Here is a 9,593-nt window from a genome sequence, read left to right on the forward strand (position 1 = left end):
AATTTTGTCTCCATGATCCTCTCTAGGCTCTTCTGGTATAGCAAGATCTCAGATACTTTTTTCTCCATCCTTTGGATGGGGCTAACCAACAAGGGCATCTGCTCATCTCTGGTTCTCAGCGATGGGGGTTGAGTTGGAGCATTCCTAGTAGCCTCTGCAGCTACTGCATGTGCTACTTCTCTAGCAGTAGTTGAGCTGGGATGTGCTACTGCGATAACAGACCTTCCCTGACAACGGCACCAGGAATCCTGTTGCTACGGCTACGCCTATAGGCACTTCCTTGGAAAATATGCAAAGGATTTCCCCGTGGCCTTGGAGCCTTGCGTTGGTGTTCCCTTGAAGAGGAAAGGGTGATGTAGCACAACGGCGGTAAGTATTTCCCTCAGTTTGAGAACCAAGGTATCAATCCAGTAGGAGGAGCGTTCAAGTCACAAGTACCTGCACAAACACAAAGAGCTTGCACCCAACGCTATGAAGGGGTTGTCAATCCCTTATATATTGTTTGCAAAGTGAGAGCTAAAAGCAAAAAAGTAAACAAAGCAAAGTAAAAGTGAAAGTGGAGACGATAGTTCTGAATAGACCCAGGGGCCGTAGTGTTCACTAGTGGCTTCTCTCATGAAAGCAAGTACACGATGGGTGAACGAATTACTGTCGAGCAATTGATAGAACCGCGCAAAGTTGTGATGTTATCTAAGGCAATGATTGTATCTATAGGCATCACGTCCAAAACAAGTAGACCTATACTTTCTGCATCTAGTACTATTACTCCACACGTCGACCGCTATCCACCATGCATCTAGTGTATTAAGTCCAACAGAACAGAGTAACGCCTTAAGCAAGATGACATGATGTAGATGGACAATCTCAAATCTATGACGAAAGCCCATCTTGTTACCCTTGATGGCAACAACATGATGTGTGCCTTGCTACCCCTTCTGTCACTGGGAAAGGTCACCACACAGTATGAACCCAAAACCAAGCACTTCTCCCATTGCAAGAATCATAGATCTAGTTGGCGAAACAAAACCCAAGACTCGGAGAGACTTACAAGGATATCAAATCATGCATATAAGAAATCAGAACAGGCTCAAAAATAATTCATAGATAATCTGATCACAAATCCACAATTCATTGGATCTCGACGAACACACCGCCAAAGACGATTATATCTGATAGATCTCCATGAAGATCATGGAGAACTTTGTATTGAAGATCCAAGAGAGAGAAGAAGTCATCTAGCTACGAACTACGGACCCATAGGTCTAAAGTGGACTTCTCACGAGTCATTGGAGAGGCGATGATTTTGATGTAGAAGCCCTCCAACTCCAAAGTCCCCTCCGGCAGGGCACATGGAAGGGTCTCCAGATGAGATCTCGCGGAAACGGAAGCTTGCGGCGGCGGAAAAGTGTTTTCGTGGATGCCCTGATTTTTTCTGCGATTTTAGGGAATTTATAGGCTAGGGCAAGGGAGCGCCAGGGAGGCCACAAGCCTGGTTGCTGCGGGCCCCCCTGGCCGCGGCAACAGGGCTTGTGGACTCCCTGTGGGCCCACTGCCTTGGCCCTCAAGCCTCCCGATCTTCTTCTGTTCTGGAAAAATTGATTTCGGGGATTTTACTCCGTTTGGACTCCATTCCAAAATCATATCTGAAAAGAGTCAAAAACAAAGAAAAAACAGGAACTGGCACTTGGCACTGAATTAATAAGTTAGTCCCAAAAAAAGAGATGAAAGGTATATAAAACATCCAAAGTTGACAAGATAACAGCGTGAAACCATCAAAAATTATATATACGTTTGAGACGTATCAAGCATCCCCAAGCTTAACTCCTTCTCGTCCTCGAGTAGGGATGTGATAAAGAATGAATTTTTGATGCTTTCATGCTACCTAGCATAGATATCCTTTGTAACTCCACTTATGTGACGTGAATGTTCAGATCCATTAGATTCAAAACAATTGTTTGCTATTGATGTGGAGACAATAATAATTCAAGCAAACTAGCAAGGTAATCCTGAACTTTCAAAATAACAAGGCCAAAAGAAAGTTATCCCTACAAAATCATATAGTCTGGCTATGCTCTATCATCCTTGCACAACGAATTTAAATCATGCACAACCTCGGTATTGGCCAAGTAATTGTTTTCACACTTTTACTTTCTCAAACTTTTTCAACTCTCACGCAATACATGGTTTTAGCACTATGAGTGGAATGGAGTGTGGTGGAGGTTGCAAGGCAAACAAGGAGAAGATGGTCACATTGACTAGGCATATCAATGAGCTATGGAGATGTTCATCAATAGATATCAACATGAATGAGTAGGGATTTCCATACAAATGATGCACTAGAGCTAAGAGTATGTGAAAGCTCTTAAACAAAACTAGTGGGTGTGCATCCAACTTGCTTGCTCATGAAGGCCTAAGGCAATTTTGAGGAACCCCGTCATTGGAATATACAAGCCAAGTTATATAATGAAAATTTCCCACTAGCTATATGGTGGTGACAAAACGAGAGACTCTCAATCATGAAGATCATGGTGCTTAATATGCACAAGTGTGGAAAGATAATAGCATTGTCCCTTCTCTCTTTTTCTCTCATTTTTTTGTGGGCTCTTTGGCCTCTTTTTTTTGGGTGGGTATCTTTGGCCTATTTTATTTCCTCACATGGGACAATGCTCCATCAATGATAATCATCACACTTACAACTCAAAACTTAGAGCAATGATGACTCTATATGGAATGCCTTCGATAGTGTACAGTGACAATGATCTAGCATAGCATAGACATCAATGGAAACATCATGCTAGCTATCTTATGATCATGCAATGGCAATGTAGAAGTGGTGGCACATGTCATGGTGGTAGTCGTATGGCAATATATCTCGGAATATCTTTGAAAAAGCCATAGTAGGTAGGTATGTTGGCGGTTTTGAGGGAGGCTATATGGGTGGTTTTGTGCACCGGCGAAAGTTGCACGACACTAAAGAAGATAGTGATGGTGGAAGGTGAAAGTGCATATAAACCATGGACTTAACATTAGTCATGAAGAACTCATATACTTGTTGCAAAAGTTTTAGTAGTAATCGAAACAAAGCATTCAACGCATACTCCTAGGGGAAGGGTTGGTAGGTATAAACCATCGCGTGATCCCGACAGCCACACAAAGGATGACAATCAATAGACTAGTCATGCTCAGACTTCATCACATAGCGGTTCACCATACGTGCATGCTACAGGAATCACTAACTTCAACACAAGTATTTCTAGATCCACAACACCTTACTAATATATATTCAATATTACCACAACCACAACTCAAAACTAATTGAGATGAATCGAACTTCTCCAACTACTCAATGCACATGAAGGTGGAAGTTTTCATATCCCTTTGGATAACTACCCCTTTTGTGACTACTATTAAAGCATAGATCAACTACCAAGCCACGCACCGTTGTGTTCTAAAAGATATAAGTGAAGCACATACAAAATCAACTAGCTCAAAAGATATAAGTGAAACACCTGTGAGCTGAATTGTCTAACCAAAGGATATAAGTGAAACTCGACAAAATCACGGTGAGTGCATGTCTCTCTATCTAGGTGTGAAGCAAGGATGATTCTGACATAACATGTGGTCAATAAAAATATAGCCCCAAGTAACGTTATCGATGGATTGAAGACGAAAGAGGGGATGCCTTCCCGGGGCATCCCCAAACTTAGACTTATACGACATCCTTGAATCAACTTGGGGTGCCTTGGGCATCCCCAAGATTGAGCTCTTTCCACTCTTTATCTCTTTGTCCATAAGAACTTCACCCAAAACTTGAAAACTTCACAACACGAAACTTAAACAGAAACTCGTGATAACATTAGTATAAGAAAGCAAACCACCACTTCCTTAGGTACTGTAGCAAACTTAAATTCTACTCATGTTGATGTTGGGTTACTGTATTTTAAATATTCCATGGCTAATACCCCCCAATACTATCCATAGTTTCATCAAAATAACCAACCAAATCAACAAAAACAGAATCTGTTAACAGCAGACCAGTCTGTAGCAATCTGTATACTTCGTATACTTATGCACTTCAACAATTCTGATAAACTACGACAGTCTGAAGAATTTGCGTAGCAATCATCAGCAAAAAGAATCAACTCAAAAAGCTCTTACTGAAAAAAATGAAAATTTGACTCGTGAGCAGAAAGTTTCTGTCTTTTTCAGCATGACCAAACGATCATCCCCAAGACTAATCATAACGGTTTTTCTTGGCACAAACGCAAAAGGAAAAACAAAAAAAAACACAATCATAACAGAATTATGAAAGTGTGGAAAACACAAAACAGAAAGAAAAATGATAGATTCGTTGGGTTGCATCCGAAAAAGCGCTATTGTTTAACACCCTTAGCTAGGCAAAAGGTGATGGAATCACGTATAGTCATCTTTGGTGCTCAAACCATAAGTAGCCCTCATCATAGATTCATAAGGCAATCTTATTTTATTTCTAGGAAAGTGCTCCATGCCCTTCTTTAGAGTAAATTGAAATCTAATATTCCCTTCCTCCATATTGATGATAGCACCAATAGTCCTTAGGAAAGGTCTACCAAGAATAATGGGACATGAAGGATTGCAATCTATGTCAAGTACAACGAAATCCACGGGTACATAGTTCTTATTTGCAACAATAATAACATCATCGATCCTTCCCATGGGTTTCTTGACAGTAGAATCCGCAAGATGCAAATTAAGAGAACACTCTTCAATCTCATGAAAACCAAGAATATCACATAAAGATTTTGGAATCACGGAAACACTAGCACCCAAATCACACAAAGCATTGCATTCATAGTTTTTGATCTTGATTTTTATAGTAGGTTCCCACTCATCATGAAGTTTTCTAGGTATAGAGACTTCTAATTCGAGCTTCTCTTCAAGAGATTTCATCATAGCATCTACGATATGTGCGGTAAAGGCTTTGCTTTGGCTATAAGCATGTGGAGAGTTTGCAATGGATTGAATCAAGGAAATGCATTCAAACAAAGAGCAACTATCATAATTGAATTCCTTGAAATCCTAAGTGGGAGTTTCATTACTACCCAAAATTTTGATTTCTTCTACTCCATTCTCCACACCTTTATCATCAAGATAGGTGGACTCCGAATCATTGGGGCGTTTTTCAACCAAAGTGGATTCATATCCAGCCCCTTCATCAATAGGTTTTACACGCGAAAACAAAGATTCAAGAGGAGTCACACCAAGCACTTTCAGATCTTCGGGAGTTACATCACTAGAACGCACCCTTTTAAACCATTCATGCCTAGCGCGAATTTGGGCGGTTCTTTCTTTGCTCTCATTCATGGAGACACTCATAGCTTTTAAAGTTTCATCCAAGTTGACCTTGCGAGGAGCACATCTAACTTTCAAAGGATCAATATCACAAGACATCCTATTCACGCTCTTAGCCAAATCGTCCATTTTGAGTAGTTTTTCCTCTATGGACGCATTGAAAATCTTTTGAGAGTTAATGAACTCTTTGATGTTACTCTCCAAACAGAGGGTAATTTGTTGTGATTTCCATAAGTGTTGTTGCAAGAATTGCCATAATTGTTAGAGGAGTTACTAGGAAAAGGCCTAGGAACATAGTTTCCTCTAAAAGCATTGTTGTTGCCAAAATTGTTCCTACCAACAAAATTAACTTCCAAACTAGCGTTGATCCTCTCAATCAACGAAGATAGTGGCATGTCATTAGTGTCTAAAGGAGCATTTCTACTAGCAACCAGATTCATAAACCTATCCATCCTAGCACTAAGCGAGTTAATTTCTTCATGCCTTCTGTCCAAACAGGCTAGCCTCAGTGATGGTAGATTTTCATGAAGTAGGCGATCTGCTTGCACTTACAAACATCTTGGTTCAAATCCACAACACGAAGTAGGAGGCTCCCAAGCGACACCAAACCAATCTAGGAGGCACCACCATCCAAATGGTAATATATGTGGTAGAACGATGAACTCCTTGCTCTTGTGCTTCAAAATATAGTCTCCTCAACACTCAATCACTCTCTCTCAGATTTTTCTAGGGTAGGAGAGATTTATCTTGTGGAAAGCAACTTGGGGAGTCTAGAAATCAAGGTTCACATGATTGACATGGATTCTCTTGATATCAACACATGAGTAGGTGGTTCTCTCAAAAAATGGATCTGGCAAGTGTAAGTGTGTTCTGAGTGCTTCCTCTACGAATGAGAGGTAGGTTGAAGGGTATAGATAGGCATCTCTCGAAATTCAACCATTATAACATTATTGCCCAAGTTAGTGACACCAAAATGAATATCGGTGGTACCGAGTTGCACTAAATGTGGCAACTTTTGAATTCTTAGTGAGACCGATATAGAAATCAAGGTAGTACTGATATGATGACCTACACTCGCTTCCAAATATCGATTTGACCAATTTCAAACTCGGAAATTCTGATTTGTGAAACCTCCTCAACAGAAAGTTGGTCACACAATCTTGGTGGCACTGGTAGGAATGTTGGTTGTACCGAGATGATAGGGTTTCACATAAGTTTTGTAAGTGAAAAATCGGTAGGGCCCAAAGGAAATTGTTGGTGGCACTGATTTTGCTGGTTTTTGTTTGAACAGAGATATTTTGTGGGAGAATGGCTGAGTATTTTTGGTGGCTAACTCTAAGAACTTGAGAAACCGATTCATCATAATACTTGATCCCTTTTCAATAGTATCGACTTCTTTATGGACTCAAAGTGATTTCTCACAAAGTAAAATGTAGAGTTTTCTTGCTTGAAGCTTGAGCCCATCCTATTCCTCGTTTGCATCAAGAGGCATCTTCTCACAATCCTATAGCCAAAGCATCTTTGAAATTTTCTAAAATATAATTGAATAAACTCATTAGTCCAATGATGCATATGTTTTGATTAATTACCAAAACCACCTTAGGGAGCAATTGTGCTTTCACTAGCATGCCAAATGTCAGAATCGGGGTTCCCCTAACCCGGAAAGGTTCGAACTCTAGGGTGCGCTCGCTCTCTGCATTGTTCTACCTCTCAACTTCAGTGCAACTCTCCGATAGGTCGAGCTAAGGAAAGCAAACGAGACCAGGCGAGTAGTTTTCCCAGGTTCGTGCCACCTTGCGGTGTAAAACCAAACTCCTACATGTTTGGATTGCGCGAGGTGGAAGATGGGTACAAAGGCTGGTTCTTTCCCTAGAGGAGATGGGATCAGATCACGAGACCATGCTATATAGGCCGGGAATCTCTTTTAAACTAGCCTTGATCCTCTTCCCCCAAAATTACACTTCGTGGGAAGGGTCACCACAACGTCCATTCTCAAAGGGGACATGACTGCGGCCTGCCCTGACAAAGGTGTTCTTCGCCTGCAAAAGTCATTCGCTATGATGCACTGGAGGTGACCATCCTCCTATAGAGCCCTCAACCTTAGACCTCTTGGACCGATCGGGAAACATTTGGGGGTTGCTTTGGGAACCCGCTAGCTGGCCCTGCTTCCTTAGCACGGAAGCAGAAAGCCTCCTTGCACGTGCCTGCTTGGACCGCTCCTCGACCGCCTACACTTCCCGTGTCACCCATGTGAAGATGCAGGTTTGCAAGACCTTTCCTGGTTTTCCTTGAGGAGCCCGTCCTGCGAGGGCCTAAGGGGCAGGATCGGGACGCACCCTAGTTGTGCGCAGCTCCGCATGACCTGTGACGTCGACTCCCGACACCTGCGTCGCAAGGCGAAGGCCCTTGCGATGGACTTATCGGCCGGCCTGCCGCCAGGACGAATTGGGCCAATGCTGCGCGCAACGCCTAGAGCTGCAGTGTGGGGACCTCTACTTACGAGTCGAGATCACCGAATGAATGTGCTTAGTGATCCCAGAGATCAATGCTCACCGAACATACAGATACTGAATAAAAGAGTCTTACATCCAAGTACTGAATTATTACATTACATGACCGAATGGTCAAGTTAACAAGGTAGGGCCTAAGGCTAAATCATACGGATAGAACTAATAGCGGAAATCATAGGGGCTAAGCGGGTGCCCATGCCATGAAGCCTACACTGACAGGCATTCTGAATCGGAAGCGTCCTAGTTCGCAGGGGCTTCTCCGAAGACGTACTCATCTCCAAACTCCGGTCCTTCCATGTCTAGCCATTAATATAACCAGTGGCAAGCCAATGAGTACTTTTGAATGTTCTCTCAAACAAACCATGATATGAACAAGGAAAGTGAAGGATAACATTAACATGCATCTGGGGTGGAATTCATTGTGGTGGAATGATCATGAATATGCATCAAGTTAAAGAATTACTTTTGAAGAACAGGTTGCCAATATCGATATATCTGTCGAGGGCTGAACCATCCGGGTTCACCCTATATGCCAAGTAACAGAACTTGGTCATATCACTTCATGTAACAGATTCACACACACACACACACTTGGTTTATGCGGAAACAACTGGACGTAGTTTAAGCAGGATTACCCAACTTTCCTTGACCATGGACACGAATCTTCGAATAGTTTTACACTCTGCAAAGGTAGTACGCTCGAGCCATGGGATCCGGGAAACTTCCGTGTCATCCATGACTCGCGGTATATAACATACCCGAGGTAAGTACCTGATCAATGCCTTTCCCTAACGATACTAGACAAAGAGGTCAACTCGATTGGTACCCAGCCCACATGTTGTACGTCTTACGAACACCGACTCTGGATAGTATCAACCATGCGGGCACCAACGGTGTGCCTGGAATTCATAAAAATGGCATAGTCACCCTACCTGGCGCGACCCCATCACGAGAGTGACCCCATATCACTCCCGCCACTAGTAATGTGGCCCTTTGCTAGCACCGACGAGAGTAATTAACACATACCCATCCCATAAAGGGGTAACGTGGTTGTACATCTAAGGTTGGGACAGTCGACACATCATAAATCTATTCGCATTTCTGGAACCATACTCACACAAATACTCGGTGCACCACTTCACCAAAAGTGGCCACCTAACTCATCATCACCCTCGGGCATTAGTGGCAGCCGACGGGTTTTTCATAAGACTTTGATTTATACCAACAACATGCTCATGCTTCTATTACTCTAGGTCTACTTGTCAACATGATACTAGCATGACCCTCATATGTGGTAGGATGAAGCTTTATGCATGTGCTCTAGAGGAGCCATCGGTAACATCACAACAATTATTTACCGGCACTTATGGTCATATGCAACGAAAATATTTGCTATCTTAACATGCAATATAACATATGCTCAGTCATGGTCAAAGGGTTGCTTGCCTTGGTTAGCTAGGTATCCGGGGTCTTCAAGGTCTTCCGCTCTGATTCCCTCATCACACGGATTTTCTATCGTCGTCAAAAGAATAAATAAGAAATAGCTCACTCAAAAATAGATCACAAAGTCATTTTAAAAATGTTCTTTATTACTGATAAATCTAAGTTGTTATTTTGAAAAATATTTGCCTTTGATTCCAATGAAGGAACATTTTTTTAAAAATCAACGAAACAGAAGCAAAATAATTCCAATTTAGTCCTTTTTATTATTGTAAAATAGAATAGTTGTTGAAGAACTCATGCAATGGTCTC

This window comes from Hordeum vulgare, chromosome 4H, assembly GCF_904849725.1.
Source record: "Hordeum vulgare subsp. vulgare chromosome 4H, MorexV3_pseudomolecules_assembly, whole genome shotgun sequence".
Lineage (NCBI taxonomy): Eukaryota > Viridiplantae > Streptophyta > Magnoliopsida > Poales > Poaceae > Hordeum > Hordeum vulgare.